The sequence below is a fragment of the Jaculus jaculus genome, chromosome 19 (assembly GCF_020740685.1).
Source record: "Jaculus jaculus isolate mJacJac1 chromosome 19, mJacJac1.mat.Y.cur, whole genome shotgun sequence".
NCBI classification, from domain to species: Eukaryota; Metazoa; Chordata; class Mammalia; order Rodentia; family Dipodidae; genus Jaculus; species Jaculus jaculus.
This window is the reverse complement of record NC_059120.1, coordinates 27525476-27547918: the sequence shown is the minus strand read 5'-3', so window position 1 is coordinate 27547918 and position 22443 is coordinate 27525476. Positions and strand designations below refer to the sequence as shown.

At 37.5% G+C, this 22443-nt stretch overlaps 1 non-coding gene across 1 annotated transcript; it reads left to right on the top strand.

The window, feature by feature from the left end:
* The first annotated feature begins 758 nt into the window (after positions 1-758).
* LOC123456183 lies at positions 759-944 on the top strand. Its single transcript, XR_006634393.1, has one exon. It is a non-coding gene; the product is annotated as a U2 spliceosomal RNA (small nuclear RNA).
* Positions 945-22443: the final 21499 nt, after the last annotated feature.

Here is a 22443-nt window from a genome sequence, read left to right as displayed (position 1 = left end):
AAAATTAACCTGCAGTTAATATAGACAAAAATAAAAATATAGATTTGAGAAGCAGTATAAATTGCCTTATGGAAAATAGAATTGATAGGTTCTTTAAGATTTGTTCATAGCATTTGGAAAAAATGCTAAATTTAGAAAATCTATGATAGATCCAACAAAGAAAATGTAAATGTTCAAATGCATGCCGAGAGATATATAAATTGATATGAAATAGAGTGATTCCCATGAAAAATGACTCACTTTAGTAATAATAGGAAAATTATAATGGAAATGAAATGGATTCTTAATACATTGCTTGCCTGTACAGAGAATAATATTTACATAATGAAGACAATGTATACATTGTTGTTTTAGCTAAAAATCATGAAGAGTGTAAACTGGAGAAGATGGTGGTGAAGTGGGAGTGTGTAAGAGGGCTGAGTCATCATAGGGCTAGCAAAGCACAGATGGTATCTGAAAATAATACACTAGGTAAAACTGTGAGCACAAACAAAGAGTCCTGTTGACTTTACAGACGTGAGTCCTAAAACCCCAAAGAGCTAGAGGAAGCTAAGCAGTCACCTTAACTGGAGAGGAGGGAATGCAAGATAGGAAAACAGAGAAATACAGGAGGAGCAAAGTTGGCAGCAATATAAGGAGAAGGAGGAAACTTACTATTGGCTCTGGGCAGAGGGTAGTTGGAAGTATAACCTGGAGCCATCACAAGAGGTCAAGTCCTGGTAGACACCACTAGGCATATGAGACATGCTGATATTATCATTGCTTCCTGGCCTTTTGGCTAAGGTCAAATGTAGTATCTGCTATCACTTAATATGTGACATGTCCTCTTTTCGAGGACAATATATTAAACAGATTTTTGGAGGTAGGGGACAGAAAAGGAGCTGGCTTTGTCTGCTCCACATGTGCATTGGTGTGCTTTTAAAGTGCTGTTGTAGGTAGGTTGACATTAGCAGGCTTGCCAGTCGCTGGAGAAGGGACCCAACCTCCCATCTCACTGCATGAAAGGAAGAAGGGTGGAGTACCAGAGCTATGAGTTGCTCCCTTAAGACTTAATCCAACATAACCTTTCAATCATTTCCTTGCCAAGAGATCAACCCTCACCTACAAACATGCCAATGATGTGGGAGAAATAATCATCCTCTTATTAAGAGAATGAAGTTAAACCCACAGAAGACCCTCCCTCAGTACAACTGCTCACAGACCTTCATTGCTGACCCCATCTGCTTTTCTGAGCTATAACTCAGAAAGCCCAACTTTTCCAATTTTTCCCTTTTCTTTTTTTTTTGGATGCCACCTGAAATCTAAGTATTTTGGCCCTGGTAGTTTGGGGCTTTTTGACTTTATCTTTAATAAATCTCCTTTGTCTGACTCCTTATTATCATGAGCCTAATTTTATTGTGGTCTGGAGAGGAAGAACTTGACAGTAGGAAAATCTACCCATGGTACCTCCAGGAATGGTATACCACACTGGCAACTATAAAACAAAAAAGATGTGATGAGGAATTCTTAGAGAATGTAATAAACATCATTAAATAAAAATTACACAAAACATGGTCTAAGGACCTAAAGTCCAGAGGGTAAAATCCATGCATATCCTGCTGAGAAGTTATCTGCTTTCCACACCCTTTCTCGCAGTGTACAGCAGAGTGTTCAAAAGCTAAATAAACGATGATGAAAACATTCCTCTGAGGGATATGAGTAGGTTTTGTATTTTCTAGAATTTTCCAAGGTCATGGTACTAAGAAATAATAAGTATGTACACCTCAAGGATCAACTTGGTTTGCTGTCGGCATTTCTATTGTGCAATGACTAGTTCTTTTTGGTTATATCTGAAATGGGGTGTTAGGGGTTCAGGAATACAGTCGTTGAACCTCAAACCCTAGGTTTGTGTCTACTTTTAACCAAAGAATCAGAAATAAGACTGAGAATGATAATTATTAAATTATTATATTTATTGAGGGAAGTAAAGACTAAGAGAAGGAAAATAAACACACCCACATGGGCTAAGAGTATACTTGATGGGCCTGGAAGAAATGTAGAAAGAGAGTTAAAGAGGAAGAAAAAGAAAGTACAAAGAGCTCCTGCATGTGCAGGGCAGGAGGGGGAAAAGCCTATGCAGAAGTAGGGGTCAAATGGCTCTCCTCTCATCTTAGCTAGCTAAGGGAGAGACTTGCTAGAACCTGAAGGTTCAGGAATGATGAGTCAGCCACAAGAGAACTTGTCCCCCCCTAGTACATATGTTTATAACCATAGTATAGTGGGCTTTACCTTTTGGCTCAGGTGACCCGGAAAGACAGCTGATTGATCTGGGCTAGGAGCTGTCTTGGGAAAAGGCTAGCCATGACACCAAGTTCTGGAGGTGAAATTGACCAACCACAAAAGCAGGATTAGACTTAATTTCTAGGAAAAGGGACTCTCTCCCAACAGCAGCTCAGGTGATTGTGGAAAAACATCTACTGAAGAGACAAGGAGTCCAATCATACTTTGAACTTTAGCAAAGTGGAGACTACAAGGACATTTTAAGGGGCTGAGTAATACTAACTGTCTAACAAAGCTACCTGACTCCCTCTCATATCTGCCATGATGTTTTAAATGATCTCATCTTTCAATAATTTATTTGAAATCCCAAAGTTTTCCCAATGCAGAAAAAAACAACTAAGGGTACAACTTTCATGTTTTGTTTAATCAACTATTTTTAATTTAAAAATATTTCTAGAACCAGGTGTGGTGGCATTATGCCTTTTATCTCAGCACTTAGGAGGCTGAGGTAGGAGGATTTCTATTAGTTCAAGGCCAGTCTGAGACTACAAAGTGAATTCCCTGTCAGCCTAGGCTAGAGTAAGACCCTATCTTGAAGACTAAAAATAAATAAATAAATAAATAATTGTTTTTCTATATTATTACTTTTTTTCCTAAAAATGCCTCTTTATAGTGAAATTAAGTTTTATTTTAAAATACAATGTACTGATTTATAACACATTTTCTTATATTTTAGACTCCATTGTTGACTTTAAATAGGAGATAAAAAGGACCTAGCTTTCTAAACCTATATCTACATCTTTCTGGGTCCAAAGGTCCTAGTAGAGATAAAACTGGTCTGCCAGAGTTTTCTAAGACATGAAACATAAACCTATAGTCCAAAGAAAAGCTGTTAAGAAAAAAAAAAGGAAAATATGTCCATCATGGTGGTTCATGCCTGCAATCCCAGCATTGTGACTAAGACAAGAAGATCCTGAGTATCAAGCAAACCTGATTATAGAAAAAAAGAGAGAGAGAAATACAGAGAGAGGAGAGACATTCTCCAAATACCTTTCATTCAGCTACTTAGATGCTTAACTTTTAAAAATGTTTTTTTATGAAAGAGAGAGAGAGAGAATTAGCATGCCAGGGCTCCAGCCACTGCAATAGAACTCCAGATGCTGCAGCATCTTATGCACTCGTGCAAATTTGTGTGCTTGTGTTACCTTGTGTGTCTGGCTTATGTGGGACCTGGACAGTCAGTTTGCAGGCAATCATCTTAATGGCTAAGCCATCTCTCCAGCCCTAAATGGTTAATTTTTATGTAGGATGTCTTAAGCAACAAAACTTTAAAATCATCTTGTCAACTTAGGATACCATTGTGTGACTAATCACTTAGAGATTAAATAAATGAATTAAATGATATACACAAGAGGAAATATTTTAAAGTCAAAAATATCAATTTTAAGACTATAAATTTTAAAAATCTACTAAAGCACTTTCCAAGTAATAAGATGGAGATGCACATCCAGTTAGTTAAAAGGCAAACAAAACCTTGTACAATTGACATTTATAAATGCCTGTTGGGTGCTAAATCAATAGAAGAAATCATAATACTGTCAAATTTTAATTTTAGTTGAATTAAAACCTTAATTGTTAGACATGAAAATTGAGTTTATCTCTTCTTCAGAATTACACTTTCCCTAATCTTCAGATCTGCTTGGCCTATTATTTCTTAATATGTGCATAAAGTCATGATTAAAGCCCTATTCACAGTTGAATATCTGAACTTTGTATTTCTGGTGTGTTCTTCCGCACCTGCATGGCCATTGACACTGACCATGGACAAGCTGTGGGGGTGAACAGCTGCAGCTACCCTGTCGCTTTTGTCTCCCCTCCTCTTTCAATGTGTCAGGGAACGGTATTACTTGAGATGTCTTGATGAAGAAGTGAAAATGATGAGCATTTCATTTGAATATCAACCTTGAGTTGTGACATCTGTGTATGTTCTTGTGACATCTGTGTTTGAACCAAGAGGTAGAGCTATTCTAGCACCTACTAGAAGGAAGTAACATTGGCTGAGTTCTGAGGTGCAAGCTGATGGACCTGATTTTTTTTTCTCACGTAACAGAATACTTACTTAAAGAAAGATTTTTGGACAAACTCTGATTATTCAGATTTAGTTTGTGACAGACATTTAATAAAAGATGAACTGAAGACTGCTACCCCAAGCACAACAGCGTCATAAGGAATATTAGAGGTTTCAGTTGAATTTTGAGAAACATGTCAATTACCAAGAGATCAAGAGACCCCCCCCCATTCTCAAAGATGTTTCATGTACATTAAGTGATACTAACAATGGTGGTATTTGGGTGTTGCATGATGAAATGGTCAGCATCTGAAGAATCTATATGACTCAATGAGGTAATACTTTCCAAACATGTGTATGCTGCCACAATATCACTCCTGGTACAGAACTCACTCAAACTGCCAAACTTACCAGTGAAGTTTAAATATAGGAGAGTGTGAAAAGTTCATTGCAGTGTTTGAAGATTCCATAAAGCAATGAGCCTTTGAAAAAGATTTTCAGGGCTGGTGAGATGGCTTAGGGGTTAAGTGCTTGCCTGTGAAGCCTAAGGACCCCGGTTAGAGGCTCGTTTCTCCAGGACCCACGTTAGCCAGAGGCACAAGGGGGCGCAGGCGTCTGGAGTTCATTTGCAGTGGCTGGAAGCCCTGGCATGCCCATTCTCTTTCCATCTATCTGCCTCTTTCTCTCTCTGTCACTCTCAAATAAATAAATAAAAATGAACAAAAAAAATTAAAAATAAGTTGTTAAAAAAAAAGTTTCCATCTAGTATACAAAAGGAATAAACATTTAAAATTCTATCAAAACATCCCCCATTTTTTTAAGCTCCCAATCTCTTAGAAGCTGGGTTTTCCTTGGTTGTTTCAGCTACAGACAGTCCATGACTTGGCAGGGATGTCTTTTTTTTTAATATTTTTAAAATTTTATTTGAGAGCGACAGAGAGAGAAAGAGGCAGAGAGAGAAAAAGAGAGAGAGAGAGAGAGAGAGAGAGAGAGAGAGGGGGGGGGAGAAAGAAAGAGGGAAAGAATGGGCACGCCAGGGCTTCCAGTCACTGTAAACGAACTCCAGATGTGTGCGCCCCCTTGTGCATCTGGCTAATGTGGGTCCTGGGGAATTGTGCCTTGAACTGGGGTCCTCAGGCTTCACAGGCAAGTGCTTAACCGCTAAGCCATCTCTCCAGCCCAGAGATGTCTTTTGACTTTATGATGGAGTAAAAAGAATGCATAATTAAGAAAAAAAATGTACTTACAATTTTGAATTTTGTTTTCTAGGTCTGTTGTGTGGAAGGAAACTCTCTTACAATAGTGAGATCTGGAGTTCCTAGTATTCCCTTGGATCCAACGGTGACCAACCAATACTTCACAGAGCACTCTTGCTTAAACTATGATACTTAGTAGGTCAGGTACATTAAATCAATTTTCAACTTATAACATTTTCAACTTATAATAGGTTTATCAGAACCTAATCTCTAGTAGTCAAGGAACATCTGGAAACCAGCATATCACAACAAATTGAATACAGAAGATATAAGAAGTCAGTTATCATAGATCAATCCAAAACTTATGGATAGTTGCAAAATGTCTCTTCACTCTACTTGGAAAATTCAAGTTTTTTTCAGAATGTTATTCCATTATGTCTAATCTGTGCATATTACTATTTTATTATCACTACATGCTAACCAACTAAGCTACTCAGCCAGATCATTATTGCTAATTTAAAATATACCCCAAAACAGATATTTACAAATTTTTGTTTCAGTTCACAATATGGTAACTGTAAATATATTAATCCATATTTACATAAGGATTGGGTATTTTTAGTAACTTTAGGAGTAAGAAAGAATTCTGAGAATAATTAATTAGGAATAGCTGCTTTAAACTTTTTATGAAAAGCAGTATCATAGATTTATTTTGTGAGAAAAGGTTTGTGAGAAACATAGTGGGAAACACAGTGGGAACAGGGATGTTTTTGCAGTATCTAATTAAAAAAATGATGGCAAATCAGGTTAGTGTCAGGAGACTGATAGTAGTAAACAAGATGAGAATTATCAAATGATAAATTCTGTAACTTGCTAAAGGACTGGGGATAGATGATAAAAGAAGCATGGTTGAGAAAGACACAGTGTGAGGAAAATAGAATTAATGATTTTTGTGAGAAAGAGAACCACCTTTCAATCCACAAAACAAACAGGAGAACAAGAATAGAGACTGGGGTGAGAAATGATGTTTTTGTCATGTTGGCTTTGAGTTTCCTCCACTGTGGTCAGCTACCTTGCAGGTTTCTCCCATTATTGATCTCCAGCTATAATTTGCTTGGAAAAGATCTCGAGTTAACACACCAAACTATGCAGCATGTAATTCTAAGGATCCATTTCTCACAGATAAAAATGTTTTCCCACTCAGGCTGGTAGCAACAAAATTTGCTGATTGCACTCCTAAACCAAAACACATTCTCTCCTTAATTATGGGGTGATTGTCTTTTTTGATGAATGATTACCATAACTACTGAGCATGTTGTCTTTCTCTCAAAGTCTGATGTTTAGATACAAGGTAGGTGTGATGATCATTATATCTTAATATTATATTTGGTTATACTGACAAATTTTTAAAAATAGCATAGATAGTAACATCTCCTGGGTATTTTTCATGTCATTGAACATATTTCAACATATAATTACAATATATTACTGATATATTTTATGGTCCATATCATCATTCTACAGTAGAAGCATACCAGCATGTCATAAATTGATGAGACAAGAGACTATAGTATGCATTTCTCTCTGAAAAGGTCCACATTATAATGTTTTTCTTTTTCTGAAGAATTGCTCCAAAACTTGGTATTGATCTTATATGGTTACATTGTCTCCCTGAATTTCTGAATATTATAAACTAAACATTAAAGCATCCCACCTTCACAAAAGACAAAATATGAGAATTTTGAGGAATCTCACAAAATACCCTGCTCGGGTGTGTCTCAGGCACCTGTGATTGGCAATTGTTTGTGAAAAGAATGAAAAATATAAACACTAAATTCATTGCCCCTTAATTTTCAGAGACCACTCTCCCTGTCGAAAACCCCTGTGTGGATGTGTTTGCACACACACATGAGTTATATGCAGGAACCTTTTTCATTAAGGGCACGGTGTTTTTCATGCTAGCGCAGCACCTATCTATCTTCTTTCTGGCAGTGCTGTCTGCTTTTCAGTCAGCATCTGACTAAAGATCAATGGCAGAAAGCTTTTTGAAGGTGCTTTCAGGTCCTGCGGCAAGGGAGATGATCAGAAAGCTGCCATAAGCTCTAGACCCACTTGACAAATTAGTAACTATTTTGGTGCTCCATAAACTGCTGTCACATCAGTTACAAACACTAATTAGAGATACAATACGTGGCTACTGAAAGTGCCCAGTGCATTAAACACCACTTTTGCTTACTGCAATTAGCTCATGCATTGACTTATACTTTGTACCGTAAGACAGTCAGAGATTAAAATGCATCAACTATTAGTAAAAAATTTATAAGGTAAATATGAGCTAAGTGTCAAGTAGCTTTTTTCCTGTTGCTCTTTGACCCTTCCAGTTGTGATTTTTTCAATGCTTTTGCACACGTTTTTAATTTTTTCCCACAAGTTTTCATTTGTCTAGAATAAATGTCATGCCTGATGATAACCAATCATCAAGCATCAATTAATCAAACTCTTCATCCCAGGAATTAGGTACATAAGGAATCCTGCCTCTCTCTCTCCCTCCCTCCCCCCCCCCCCTTAAAGCAATTAGTCATTGGGCCTTTATAGGACCCAGCAGTCTCAAACAAATGGAATTTTATGCTTTTTCAGATGCTCTACCAGGGATGGAATATTATTGATGAACAGGCATTTAAAAACCCATCCTGTTGATTTTTGAACAAACTAAAGTTTTCTATTTGATGGCGTTTCCATTTCAGTGACAGGATAAGTCTGCATTTGAAAAAAGAAATCCAGTGATAAATGACAGAAGTGGTATGTTTTTAACACAAGAAAAGAGTGGGAAAAATGTCAGAATTCTGGTGCTGATTATCTCAAGTTCCAAGAATACTTTTCAAAAGCTCTGTCTGTACGTGTGTATGCACAAAGACATGTATTTATGTTGAATATATATACATATATATATATATATATATATACACACACACATATATTTGAAGGATAGAAACATATGTGAGATATAAACCTCAAATTATTGGTGATATGTGGTATTTACTTTTAAGTTGGAACTTAAAAAATTACTTAAATTCACATTAGTTTCAAAAAAATTACCATTTCTGTCTCTCTTTATCAACCTAACACAACCTTTAATGCAGGATCTTATATCCTTTTCTTCTAACATTTGTTCAGTAATAAGAAGCTGCAAAATAATGAAAGAGAGGTAACACATACAAATATGCCCTCATTTTTGACAAAAAGTAGCCAAATTAAAAATATTTTAAGAAACAAACAAGCCCAACTACTGTAGCTGGATAGAATGCAAAACACTACTTTTTGACTTTCTATGTATGTTCATACCTTGAAAATAAGAAAGAGAGAGAGAGAGGGGGGGGGGGGGGAGAGGAACACTTAAACCATCCCGTTAAAATGCCTCAAAAACCAAATGTGACTTGATTTCATGAAACAAGCCCTGGAGTCCCAATCTTTCTGTTCTCTTCCCACTTCAATTTATATCAGGGAGGCAACATATGGCAGAGGAGAGGCGAAGGCCCGCAAGTCACCTCTACAGAAATGGTTTCAATGGCAACATGGAGTAACTCCATCTGGAAAATGGACGTGACCATCTTCCACACCCCTGTACTTTACGGAGGTCTGGGAGGATTAGAGAGCTAGGGCTCCAAATTCAAATGCACATTTTCTTCCAAACCTCAGCAGAATTCTTTGTCATCCCCACAGAGAAGATGCCAGTGAGAAGTGCCATTAAGGAAATAGTCGCACAGTCTGGAGAGCTGGGGGGATTCAGAGATGCTCTGGCAGGAGTTCCGGGCTGCATGTAAACTCGGCCCAGCGCTCATAAAGCACGTTTAAAATTCTCCAGTGACAGGCACTACATGGGAACAAATCATTCTTAATTTAAGAGATAAATATGCCATATCCAGAACTAATAATGAAGGGGCCAGAATAAATATAAGACTGTAATGATTATGATCATTTATCCCTGAGTCTGGCTTAGTGATTCAGTGATAGCTGGAAATATTACGACAATTGTCTTTCCTGTGCTGCACGCTGCTGACAAGGTTCAAGGTCCCCGGGGTAGCTCGGGTCATCTTTGCCACAGAAACCGGCTCAGTAAGCTCGATCAGTTTGTCATAGCCCAGGCCTTGCCAGAACCTAAAGAAACACACCACCCACCAGCCAAAGCAATAAGAAAATCTCCTGGGATTTCTACTCTGTGCTTGCCTCATGGTGCTTTCTGAGCTAGGAGACCAGGCCCCCAGCTCCAGCTGGCCATCACACCATCTGCACCTTTGAAGATAATGAAATCTACAAGGAGGAAAGAATTTTAATCTAACTTTTGGCAATTTTGCAATGCAATCCTTTAAAACAAAAACGTTTTTCCTTGCAATATAAGCACTCAAAAGACACTTGCTGTAAGAATAATGCATCTTCATGCTAATTGTGAAAATATAAAATAGATTTTCTTTTTCATTTTGTTTATATATCTGAGGCAATCTCATAGAGTTTAGGGTAGTCTTGAACTTGTAAGTAATTGTGACTAGACTTGAACTCTTGATTTTCCTGCTTCTACCTCCCAAGTCCTGGGATTACACACATGCCCAAGTAGGCCTGCCTCTATAACATGTCTCAAAGAGGAAAACCATCTTTCCTTATAAGTTGAAGTCATATTATAAATCTTGCAATATTCTTGTCTAAGCACTGTCCTACTTGGGACAGTGCAGATATACATTTGCTATGTGACTACAAGGTGATGGCAAACAACAGTTTGAATATTGTCTGTCTACCACTTTTGAGCCCATAGGTTTTAAAAAATATTTTATTTAAGAAAGGGAGAGACATAAAAAGGCAGAGAGAGTGAGTATGGGTATGTCATGGCCTCTACCGCTGCATATGAACTCCACATGCATGTGCCATTTTGTGCATCTGGCTTTACATGGGTACTAGGGAATTGAACCCAGGCCACCAGGCTTTGCAAGCAAGTGCCTTTAACCAGTAAGCCATCTCTCCAGCATGAGCCTGTAGGCTTTGTGCCACTCTTCTTTTATGGTATTCCATGCTTTTCCACATATTATAACCAGTGAGTTGTTGTAAGCCAAAAAACAAAACAACAGATGTTTTTGTCTACACATTGAGTTATTCTATCCATGTGTATTTTGATGAGTCTGATATGGATGTATGGATGCTTCCAGGGCTGTAGTTAGGCCATGCTGCTGTTCAAATTTTATTTATTTCATTGCATGTTCTGGAATCTGCTGACCATAGATTGAATGGGTTTAGTCTGAAACTGAGAATGACATTCATTTTCTTTTTAAATTTACCTCTTCACCATTAAAAAACACATTCCTTCCCTGTACAGGCATATAAGTACTACATGATTTCATTCTATGTGTAATACAAAACATAGTTGATATACAAGTTCTGAATAGAATGATGGTTAGTAGTGGCTGGGGAGAATAGAGGGAAGGACAGAAAGTGTGGGAACAGATTCATTCATTCATAAATACTAAGTTGCAATTCGTAGGCTATATTTTATTGCATTTTCAAAACCTAGAAGAAAAGATTTTTAAAAGTTTCACTATGAAGAATGATAAAGATTCATGGAAATTTTTAGGTCTACTGCGATATTAACTTTATATATGATGTACATGTGTCAAAACATCTTTTATGTTTTTATGTTAATACATATTTTATGGTATTATGCACCAGTTACAAGTAAATATAATTTAAGCTTCTTAGCTTATGAAGTGCAAAAATGTTTGTTATAAAATTTGACTCATGTAATTTTATACATAGATTATTGATTATGGCTTAATTTGAATATGCTATCTTTTAAGACTGGGTGAGTGGGCTCGGTGTTTGCCATCCATGGGCAGCCACACACTCATAGCATAAATGGGTAAAAGACATGACTACACCCAGGTATGCGTGTGTGTGCAGTGTGCACAGGCCAGGATCTCTTGCTATGGCAACTGCCTTCATGTGGGTGGCTGGGGAATTGAATCCCAGTTGGCAGATGTTAAAAGTAAGCACTTATATCTTCTGAACCATCTTCTCAGTTCCACACAACCTTTTTTTTTTTTTTTAACAGAGGTTAATGGAAAGAGATATTGTTGACAAAAGTGCTGAGAACAAGTAACTATTATATACTTATCCCTAAGGGGGACATATGTATCACCTGCTCCAAAGCTTAGGAAACATCATAAAACCGGGGTGTGGAAAGAATGTGAGAGATAGAGGATGTAGAGGAGTGCTGTGGGACATTTCTGATGGATGCCACTTGGTTGCTACTCTCAAAAGCTCATAACAGCTGTCGTTTTCTGTGCAATATTGAGCCTTACAACGTCCTCTAGTAGGCAGAGGAGGGACTCATGAGAGCCACTACCAAGGGTCTGCTGCCAACTCATGCCTGTTGTGGGAGGGGGAGTGGTATTCTGAAGTGGTGGAGCCACTGATAAGCTGTACATACACTGGTAAATACCCAATCCAATCCATGCCCATGAAATCAACAGCAATTTCACACACACACATAAACACACACACATGAAAGTAGGGAGTGCATTTGTTGGGAAGAAGGAATTTAGTAGCAGAAACGGGAAGGGTAGAGAGAACGTGATTATGATAAGTATGATGGGTACATATTGTATTCACATGTGAAACTGTCAAAACTAAAATGCACAAAAATAAATTTACAGCAAAAAGTTTCCCAACTTCACATGGAAATTAAAAAATTGGAAAACCTTGTCTGGGAAAAGGACCCAATAGTTGAAGGTGCTCATTTACAAAGTCTGATGGGGGCCTGGGTTTGATTCCCCAGTATCCACATAAGGCCAGATGCACATACCATGTACTTGTGATAAGAATATTTAAGATGTTTTCTATTAGCAATGCTCAAATATACTATATAATATTAAGCTGGGTTTAACTTTTGCAGGTTGTACAATGTATTGAATTTATTTATTATTTCTTTAATTTATTAATTACAGACAGAGAGATGGTGAGAGGGAGATAGCATGGGCTCACCAGGGCTTCTATCCACTGCAAACAAACTCTACCTTGTGCATCTGGCTTAGGTGGAACCTGGAGAATTAAGCCTGGGTCCTTAGGCTTGGCAGGCAAGTGCCTTAACCACTAAGCCATCTCTCCAGCCCTGAATTTATTTTTAAACTTATTTTTAACTTCTTTATCTAAACACTTATATCATTTGTTCAACATCTTAATTCATATATTAGGAGGATAATAAATGAAAATATCCTAAGAGACTACACTAAAGTAAATAACAAATGAAAAATTAAAGTTAATTTAAAATATTGAGCTATAGATTTAAAATAAATGCAGTTTAACAATAAATATGCCTTTCCTGTTCAAATCATAATTTCCTGGTAATTTTTCAAGTGATAAATTTAACACATCTTTTTCTTGTATGATTATTTATTTATTTAAAAAAAAACACACAAAAAGCAGACATCCTTGAAATAAGGAAAATGATCCCAACCAGAATGATATTAATCTATTATATTTTAAATAGTGGTCTCTGACATGCAAAAGGTTACAATAAATTGGCTTATTGTCAACAAGGAGGGGGCGGGGGAGGAGGTAGGACATGGATGAGCCTAACAATGGTAACACATCTTCTTTGAAAATGATTCTGATGCTAAACTGGATTCCTATTTCTTTCTTCTGTTTTTCCAACACCATTCCTTTATTCCCTCTTTTTCTTTCTCTCCAAACTCGATACAAAATTAAAGCATCTGGCATATATCTAACTTTCAGGAGAGTCATGTTCAGATAAATTCTCTGCTCAAAAATTTTGAGTGGCTTAGAGACATTCTTTGAAAATTTACCTAACCATCCTTGATATACTTCTCACCCGAATAAAATAGTGTCAATAAAAAGCTTCCGGAAAACAAACAAAAAAAAACACTTATTTTCTTCTTTCTGAATAATAGCTTAAAATTTAAAAGCTGACAGCTTGCTTCTACGCTTCTACAGAGCAGAGTGATGGAAAGTGCTGGGCACACAGTCGGCCAGAGACACATAGTCCTACAGCTTCTTCAACCCATGCAAGAGGCTTGTCACACAACTGACCACCTTGAGCCTCAGAGTCACGTCAGCAAAATAAGCACTTGTATATGATAGGTATTATGATGGCTTGTACTTCTGCAATTGCATTATCCTAATTCGGTATTTTTCTTAGAAAAATTAAGAAAAATAAAATGACCCTCCAAGAGAAGATTGGAAGTAACAAGTTATTCATAGAAAAATGTCAATTCTTGCTAAAAATAACTTTAAAGACTCAGTGCAATTCTAGTCACAATCTCAATGTTTTATTTGAAGCCTAGCAACATGATTTTAGGTTTCACCAAGAAGCAAACTGTTTGAGATGATCCAAAATAATAATAATAATAATAATAATAATAATAATCATGTATAAAATGCCAAAGAAAGAGGAGGACAGAAAAGTGCTGTTACCACATGCTGAGATATGGTATAAGGCTATGAGAATTAAAAGTGACAAATACTGACTAGGATGGAGAAATAATAACAATAAGCTAGCAAGTGAATAAAATAAAATTACTACATGAGAAAGGCATTTTTAATCAGTGAAAATGTAGGCATTAGCTAGACTAGTAGTCAGAAAGTTTTTGAATATTGAAAACCAAGATAAGGGGCTGCAGAGATGGCTTAACAGTTAAAGGCATTTGCTTGCAAAGCCTACCAGGCTGGGTTCAATTACCCAGTACACGCATAAAGCCACATGCACACCATGGTGCGTGCGTCTGGATTTTGTCCTCAGCTATAAGAAGCCCTGGTATACCTACTCTTTCTCTTTCTTCTCACCCCTCTATTTCTCTCTTATATAGATACATAATAAAAGAAAACCAAGATAAAATAGGAATCCATGAATTACAGCAAAAACAATTTCTTGGTTATTTATTAAGCTGTGTGTAAAGAGAAAAAATCTAGACTAGAATTGGTATCTTTCTTGATTCTTGAGATTGGGAAGAAATTTATAAATATTAATAGGACAGAATCAACAAAACAGAAAGATCATTTTGCTTCCATGAAGAAATTCTTAGTGTTTAAAAATAAAATTGGACAAGCTGAGAAATTATTTGTGATAATTTCACACAAAGTTTTGGTTCTTATAAATACATATCTTAATTTAAAATTATATATATGTGTATATATATGGTATGCATATTTCTCATATTTATGTGCATGTGTATAGATGTGCAAATGCATGTATGTATGTGTATATTTAAAGGCCAAGGGTCAACACTGGGTCTCTTTTCCAACTGCTCTCCAAATTATTCGAGACAAGATAGCTCATAGAACCTGGAGCTAACAAATTTATTTAGACTAGCACAAGGACTTGGATTTCTCCTGTCTCTATCTACTCTGAACTGGATTGTAGGCTCAGTGTGCTCTTGCAACTGGCATGGTTTTCTGTGAATTCTGGAGATCTGAAACCAGGTCATGGTTTTGTGGTAAGCACTTTATTAATTGAGCCATCTCCCAAGCCCTATACTTCTATTTTATAATACAGATAATTTTAGTCATGAACTCTCCAATCAGTTTTTATAAATGGTAACATAATGTTATATTTCTTCTCAGATTATTTATTGTCAAAATGGTGAAAAACAATAGCTAGTGAGAACTAGGGAGGTGGCTCAGCAATTAAAGGTAGCTGCTTATAAAGCTTGCAAGCCGGGCTGGAGAGATGGCTTAGCGGTTAAGAACTTGCCTGTGAAGCCTAAGAACCCCGGTTCGAGGCTCGGTTCCCCAGGTCCCACGTTAGCCAGATGCACAAGGGGGTGCATGCGTCTGGAGTTCGTTTGCAGAGGCTGGAGCCCTGGCGCCCCCATTCTCTCTTTCTCTCTCTCTCTCTATCTGTCTTTCTCTCTGTGTCTGACGTTCTCAAATAAATAAATAATTAAAAAAAATAAAGCTTGCAAGCCAGGGTGTAAGTACCCAGTACCCACATAAAACTCGATGTACAAAGTGGCATATACACCTGGAGTCCATTTAGGGTGGCATTAAGCCTGGTGTACCCATACTGTTTTCCATGCCCTCTCTACTCTCAAAATTTTTTAATTAAAAGTATTTGTAAATTTGGAAATCACACAGCCCTTGCCACTTTCTCTTGCCCAGAAGAGCCATTATACCAATTGGAGGGTCATTTTCATTAGTATTTGCATTTTTGTCAAAATGTGTATATTTATATATCCAAACTTAATGTGGTTAGTTTAATGTTTCAATTAAGGTACATGTTAAAATATAATACACAATATTTGTAATTTTTGTATTTTAAATAATACTTTTACCTTTACATTATTGATATTGCCATAAATAGGTATGATTCATCCATTTGAATATTGTTCAACAATATAGTATCCTAATTTCTATTCCATGTAACAATTAGGTCTTACCCCCTTTTGACAATTACCAAGTGAGGTTCCCTGAATACTAGTGGTCATTTCTCAGTCATCACAGTAGTACGATGTGTAATCTCAGCTTTAATAGGCAGAGAACTTATTTTTCTACTTCTCCCAGAAATGCTCAGGTACCTAACTCTTCTTACTTATTTCATTTATTAGTGATCAATTTCCACTTATTGGATTCAGGTCTAAGAACATGGCCTGCATGATATCAACTTCTTTTTTTGTTTTTATACACTTAACAACTTGAGTTCACCTTATAAAGCAAACACATTATTTTCTATGATTATTTACTGTTTGTTTAAATAGGCTGAACATCCTTTAATTGTTCGAAGGATATTCATGTATGCCCATTGGATTAGGCTAGTTAATTGTATTATGCAAATTGTGTTCAAAGTTGTTACTTTTTGTGCAGCAATTATCAATTTTTTGCCAGAGGTGACTTAAAATCTCTAACATGGCGGTTTTTATGACCTCCTTGTAATAATGTCAACTTTGATTTTCTATGTTTTAGGCTCTAATAGAAGATGCTTATGAGCTCAGAATTATTGCATCTTTCTGATGAGTTGAGTTGAACTATTTCTCATTGACTACTTTTTTATTCCCACTTAAGCATGATGCTTCACATTTCTTTGTCTGTTAAGCCTTCCTAGTCAGTTTGTTTTAATTCAGAATTTTACCAATAAATTTGCAAATACATATATTTTTATATACACATATACATCATATATATGTATGTATCTTACTAGTCTATTTAAACTAGTGCTTGTTTTAATTAATTTATTTTTTTGCAAGGGAGAGACTGAGGGTGAGTACGGGTGTGCCGGTGCATCTTGCTGCAGCAAACAAGCTCTGGATGCAGAGTTATTTTGTGCTTCTGGCTTTATGTGGCAATGGGGAATGAAACTGGGGTCAGCAGGATTTTAGCAAACACCTTTATTTCCCCAGCTCATTAAGTTATTTTTCTATTCAGGCTATTAAAATTGTACACAAATTATATTATGCTTGCCATTTTATGTTGTGATTCTTCATAATATCTTCCTATGTGTTTTTCATTTGCATGCCTGTGGAGGTCACACAACCTTGGTGTTTGTCCTTGCCTCCCACTTTATTTTATGAGGCAGAGTCTTTTGTTCATCTCTGCATATGCCAGGGTAGCTAACACACATGCTTTGGGAATTCTCCAGCCTCTGCTTCTGATCTGGCCATCTCCCATCTTGTAGTAGGCACACTGAAATTATAGATGCAGGCTACCACATTCAATTTCATGTGGATTTTAGGGTCCCAAACTCAAGTGATTTCATTGTGCAGCAAGCACCTTTACCCCCTGAGCCAACTTTCCAGGCCTAGTTTGCTGTTTCCTGAATCAAAGACATTTCTTTAATTCCTTTCCTCCATTTAACTCATAACGATTTTGCCTACTATTTGCATTTTCCATCATTATTCTTTATTAGAACTATGTAACATTCATTTTTTATTTATTTTTATTTTAGTATTATTACTAACAACATATTTTGTATGGCTACACCATGTATCAGTACCTCTTTTCCCTCATCCCTACCCTCATTCCTCTGGAAACCCTCCTCAGTGGGGTTGCAGATATTCCCCATGGATTTGTGAGTTATGCATTGTGAGAGCAACAGTCAGGTTTTTTTTGGGGGGGGGGTATGGCTCTGGGCATGATATCTCAACCTGTAGCTCTTACAATCTTTCTGCCCACTTTTCTGCAAAATTACTTAAGCCATAGAGGGTGAGTTTGAAGTTGATCTCAGTGATGAGCTCTTAGGAGTCTCTGTATCTCAGCTTTGGTAGGTGTTGAGTATCCTCAGGGTCTTTCTCCTACACACTGGTGCTGATTACCAGGTTCAGCATTGAAGTAGCACTCTTGCTCATCTCCCCAATTCCTCTGTGGTTTCAGCTGTGACTTGAAGTGCAAGGGATAGTTTATCTCCTCTGGTCTTCTGAGAAAGAACAGATTCTCCCATGTATTATTAATTTAGGAAGAATTTGATGTATGTAACCCCTCTTTTAGCCAAAAGTAGTGAGAGCTTGACACTGAAGAGCATAATCTGCTTCATAGGATTCTGATCTGGTTTCCAATTCCAGATATTGGTTCCTTTACATTGAGCAGATTTCTTAGCCAAACACAAAGCTAATGGCTACTCACTGAGGCTGTTTCCCACTATTGCACTGGCGTGTACATCCTGTCAGGATGTTTGCTTCTGTGTAGCTTAGGCTTCTGGTTACTCAGACCATTGTTGACCACTTTCATCAGTAATTCATGTAGCACTTTTCTGCACTAGATGGTTTAACATTCTGTGGACTGGCTCTGTTCCAGATTCCAGCCAGGTCTCTCTGCCTTCTATGTCTGCAGCATATTGTGTCTTCAGCAATAAGGTCTTACCATTTGCCTCAGGCAGGTAATCAAGTTCTTTGACAGAAACCTGTCTTGTTTTGGGGACCTCCTAGGTCCTAGGTCTCTAAGATCAACAGCTCATTGTGGGTAGCTTTTTTTTTTCAATTTCTGGTACTGGGAGTTACAGGCCAGACACTTTATTATTTTTTCTCTTAAGCTTAGGTTTCATTACAGCCTCTCCAGGGTCATTCTTTTCAGGTGCTTTCCCCTCTTACTCCTATTGAAGGGTTGTATCAATTAATCTATCTCCAAGGATAAAGATTTCTATGGTAATAGTTCATTTTGGATTTAGAGTTGTATTTGTTTTTCCCCATCCTCCCCGTTTCCTCCCCCCAAAGCCTTCCATCTCCATTGTGTGGTCCCTGAGTTGCCTATCAGGTATGTTAGCAACCCAAGAAAGATCCACGTTAAGCACCAGAGACAAGTGAGATCATATAGCATTTGCTTTCTGTGATTTTGTGAGTTTGCTGAGTATGATCTGTTCAACATCTGTCCATTTTTCTACAAATTTCATTTTACCTTTATTTCTTACTGCTGAGTAGAATTCCATTGTGTCAATGTACAACTTTATTATCCATTCTTCCAATGATGGGCATATGGGTTGTTTCCAGATCTTAGCTATAATGAATCGAGCAGTTATAAACATGGTTGAACAAATATCTCTGTAATGAAGCAGGAAATATTTAGGATAAATGCCAAATAAGGGAATAACTGGGTCTGTTGGTAGGTCTATATTCTTCCTTTTCAGGAATTTCCATATTGATTTTCATAGTGGTTGTACAAGTTCACATTCTGAAGAACAGTGGATGATTCCTCTTTCTCCACATCCTCACCAACATTTGTTGTTGTTAGATTTTTTTAATAATTGTCTTCCTTACTGGAGTAAGGTAGAATCTCATAGTTGTTTTAATTTGTATTTTCCTAATGGTTAGGGATGTTGAACATATTCTTTTTTAAAAAAAAAAATTAACTTATTAGTTTTCTTTTCAGCAAATACAGGCAGTTTGGTACCATTGTTTAGGTTCATCTATGATCTACCCCCTCCCATTGGACCCTCCTTGTTGATATAAATGGGTCGTGCATTGTGGAGTTAGCCCCCAGTTATTGGTATGATAAAAGTCTCTGCAAATCATGACCCAACATGTGACTCTGACATTCTTTCCACCCCCTCTTCCGCAAAATTTCCCTGAGCCATGTTGGGTTCATTTTTGGTCTGCTTCAGTGCTGAGGTGTTGGGGGCCTCTGAGGCTCTGGCTCTCTGATTTGGTAGGAGTTGATTTTTCTCTGCATTGGTCTCCTTCCCCCTTGTGCTGGTATCTGGTTCACAGGAAAACATCACCCTTTCTTTTTTCGCCAATTGTCCTTAGTTTCAGTCGGGCCCTTTTTGAGGTATGTTGGGGCAGCTCTCTCCTTAGGATCTGCATCTATCTGAAAAAGAGAAGCCGATTCTCCAACGGAGAGTAAGTTAGCACCCAGAAAATTGAGATAACACTTACTTTTTTGATAGACAGTTTGATAGGTGTAGGCCCTCTTGTACCTCATGATTGATGGTAGCTTGATATGGTAGAGTGGGCTTGTGTTTGGGTATGGTTCTGACTTGTTTCCCAGCTCCAGCTATGGGTCTAGTACCACTGAGTGGATCAGTTAGCCAAATCAAGAGCAGTTGGTTACTCATCATGGCTGTGTGCCACTATTGCAATTGTGTGGGCATCATATCAGGTTATTTGTTGCTAATTAGGTTAGACAATGAGTTTCTTGGACACATATTGGTCATTTCCCCCAGTCACCCATGTAGCACCTTCTGGCACTAGACACGCTGACTGTCTGGGGACTGACTCTCTCCTGGTTTCCAGCCATGTCATTCCATTTTACGTGTCAGCTGCGTATGGAGTCTTCAGCAATAGGGTATTACCACTGGCCTTTGGTGGGTCATCAAGTACTCTGACAGAAGTCTGTCATTGTTTTGGGAAAACTTGTAGGTTTCTCTGATCAAAAGCTCATTGTGGATGGTAGGCCCAAGCTGGAAGTGGGGGTTACAGGTCAGTGTCCACTAAGAAATTGAGGAAAAACATAACTAATATACAAGAGGTAGAGAGGAGAGAGGGGGAGAGGGAGGGAGGGAAGATGTAGAAGATTTAGGTTAGTCTTGATCCTACCCTCTGCAGTGTCTTGTGGTTCAGGTGTTTCCTGTAAGGGTCTAGTGAAGGTTCAGCCATTTGGTCTGTCTTTTAGGAAGTAGAATTTTATGGTACCAACAGATTACTGTTTTCCACCCTTCGATGCCCTCCCCACCCTCCCATCCATCCTATTGTCTAGTCCATGAGGTACTTGCTGGGTATGTAAGGTATCTTAAAGTTATACTACAAAGCCATAGTAATAAAAACAGCATGGTACTGGTATAAAAACAGGAGTATAGACCAATGGAATAGACTTGAGGACCCGGATTTTGGGTCAAGCAACTATAGCTACTTGATATTCAACAAAGGCCCAAACAATATAGACTGGAAAAAAGATAGCATCTTCAACAAATGGTGCTGGAAAAACTGGATAACCGCATGCAGGAAACTAAAACTTGATCCACACATTTCACCATGCACTACACTCAAACCCAAATGGATTAAAGACCTCAACATAAGACCAGAAACATGAATACTACTGGAAGGAAATTTAGCAAGTACTTTCCATGATATAGGAATGGAAAAAGACTTCCTGAACAAAACCCCAGTGGCTCAAGTTCTTAAACAGTCACTCAACTATTGGGATCATATGAAGCTGAAGAGTTTCTATACAGACAAGCATATAATAAGCAAAGCCAATAGAATAGCCACAGAATGGGAGAAAATTTTTGCAGGTTATCCAACTGATAGAGGCCTTATCTCTAGAATTTACAAAGAACTCAAAAGTCTAAACAACAAGAAGACAAATACCCCACTCACAAAATGGGGCACAGAGTTGAACAGGCAATTCACAGAGGAAGATATACAAATGGCAAACACACACTTAAAAAAATGTTCATCATCCCTAATCATCAGAGAAATGCAAATTAAAACAAATATGAGATTCCACCTTACCCCAATAAGGATAGCCAGCATCAAAAAGTCAAATGAAAATAAATGCTGGCTGGGATGTGGAGAAGCAGGGACACTCATTCACTGTTGGTGGGAATGTAGGATGGTACAACCACTTTGGAAAGCAATATGGAGACTCCTGAAAAAGCTGACTATAGAAATACCAACAGACCCAATTATACCCTTATTAGGCATCTACCCTAAAACCTTCAAACCAAAGGCCAGAGAGATTTGCTCAACCATGTTTGTAGTGTCTCAATTTGTAATAGCTAAAAGCTGGAATCAACCCAGATGTCCATCATTAGAAGAATGGATAACAAAGATGTGGTATATCTACACAATGGAATTCTATACAGCAGTAAGAAAAAATGACACAAAGAAATTTGAGGGAAAATGGTTGAACTTGGAACAGATCATTCTCAGTGAACTTACCCAATCACAGAAAAAATTTGACACATAGTCTCACTCATCTACAACACCTAACCTGAACATTTTCTTGAGTGTGGGTTAGCCATTTGTATTTCTTCCTGTGAACTCCCTATTAAGTTCTCTGTTCCATTTTTTGAATTCTTTCTATATTCTAGATACTACGTTTCTGTTAATGGTATAGCTGGTGAAGTTTTTCTCTCATTTAGGGAATGTTTGTCTGTGCAGAAGCCTTTTAGCTTCACGAGATCCCATTGGTTGAGTGATTGCTTAATTTTCTGGGCTACTCTATTTATTTTTTCAGGAAGTCTTTCTCCACTCTTCTATTGTGGAGCGTTCCTCCTATTTTTTTTTTTTTTCCAGGAGGAGAAGACATAAAGGTTATATATTGAGGCCTTTAATCAATTTAATCCATTTGGACTTGATTTTTATGTATGGTGAGATGAGTGGGTCTAGTTTCACTTTTCTAAATATGGTTGTCCAATTTGTTCTGCACCATTTGTTTAAGATGCTGTCTTTTCCCCAGTCTACATTATAGGCACCTTTGGCAAAGAACAAGTAACAATAG